A 1,793-nucleotide genomic window follows, 5' to 3' on the forward strand; every position below is an offset into this window, starting at 1 on the left:
AGGAATTATGAGTATGAATATGTTGAGTATGGATGGTGGGAGAGTTGGAAAAATCTATCTCTGAGGTCAGGAGAGAAGTGAGGACTACAGACACAAGCAAGATGATTGCCAGCTTCTGAGAAATAAGGACAGAAACCCCAGGTCTGTGCCCAGCAGTGAGCAGAAAAAGCACTTCTTTTTGATATGGGAATATTTCAAGAAGATGTGATAACCAGTAGTATCAAATACGAGGATGCCTGGGTGGCTCAGCAGTTGAGCGTCTGCCTTTGGCTCAGAGCATGATCCTGGAGTTCTGGGATGGAGTCCTACATCGGGCTTCCTGCATGGAGCCTGCTTCTCCCTCTGCAAATTCTCTAAACATTTTGGATGATGATTATAATGGACAAGCCAAGTGTATGCTGGAAAAAGTTGGACATTGGAATTTTGATATCTATTTGATAGACTAACAAATGGAAATAGTCTAGTAAGTTTAACCTTTCATTTATTTAGTCTTCATGGATTAATTGGTACTTCCACTTAGATATGAAGAAACTTCGTAGACTTTTAGTTATGAATCAAGAAGATTACCACGGTCAGAACCCTTACCACAATGCAGTCCATGCTGCAGATGTTACTCAGGCCATGCACTGTTACTTTAAAGAACCTAAGCTTGCCAGTTCTGTAACTCCTTGGGATGTCTTGCTGAGCTTAATTGCGGCTGCCACTCATGATCTGGGTCATCCAGGTGTTAATCAACCTTTCCTTATTAAAACTAACCATTACTTGGCAACTTTATACAATACCTCAGTACTGGAAAATCACCACTGGAGATCTGCAGTGGGATTATTGAGAGAATCTGGTTTATTCTCACATATGCCAGCAGGCAACAAATGGAGACTCAGATAGGTGCTTTGATACTAGCCACAGACATCAGTCATCAAAATGAGTGTCTGTCATTGTTTAGGTCCATTTGGACAGAGGTGACTTAGGCCTAGAAGATGCCAGGCATAGGCATTTGGTTTTACAGATGGCTTTGAAATGTGCTGATATTTGTAACCCATGTTGGACCTGGGAATTAAGCAAGCAATGGAGTGAAAAAGTAACAGAGGAGTTCTTCCATCAAGGAGATATAGAAAAGAAGTTATCATTTGGGTGTGAATCCACTTTGTGATCACTTTGTGATCGTCAGACTGAATCTATTGCCAACATCCAGACTGGTAACTACACATACAAAGATATAGCTGGTTAGAGAAATCCTGCTGACTTTAATTTTATCAAAAAGAAATATACATTTAAATATATAATAATAAAATTGAAAAAAAGTGGCTACTTTCATAACAGGCAACAATCATCAACATGTAGTTCCAGAACATTTTTATCACCCCAAAAAGTAACCCCACCTCCATGAAGCAAAAATCAGAAGCAGTCATACTCCATTCCCCCCATCTCCACAGCCCCTGGCAATTACTAATCTGCTTCCTGTCTCAGTGGATTTGCCTATTCTGGAGATTTTCTGTACTTGGAATCATACAATATGTGGTCTTTTATGGCTGGTTTATTTTACTTAGCACAATGTTTTCAAGATTCATCCCTGATGTAGTATATACTAGTACTTCATTTATTTTATGGCCAATTAATATTGTGTTGTATAGATGTATCATATTTCATTTGTCCATTCAATAAATTGGTGGACATTAAGGTTACTTCCACCTTCTGGCTGCTATGTACAATGCTGCTCTGAATATTTATATACAAATTTTTGTACGTATGTCTCTTGGGTGTATATCTAGGAGTGGAATGACTGGGTTGTATGT

At 39.0% G+C, this 1,793-nt stretch overlaps 1 pseudogene; it reads left to right on the forward strand.

Annotated features, from left to right (window-relative positions):
* The first annotated feature begins 323 nt into the window (after positions 1-323).
* LOC121498617 lies at positions 324-1,228 on the forward strand (annotated as a pseudogene).
* Positions 1,229-1,793: the final 565 nt, after the last annotated feature.

Source organism: Vulpes lagopus, chromosome 9, assembly GCF_018345385.1.
Source record: "Vulpes lagopus strain Blue_001 chromosome 9, ASM1834538v1, whole genome shotgun sequence".
NCBI lineage: Eukaryota > Metazoa > Chordata > Mammalia > Carnivora > Canidae > Vulpes > Vulpes lagopus.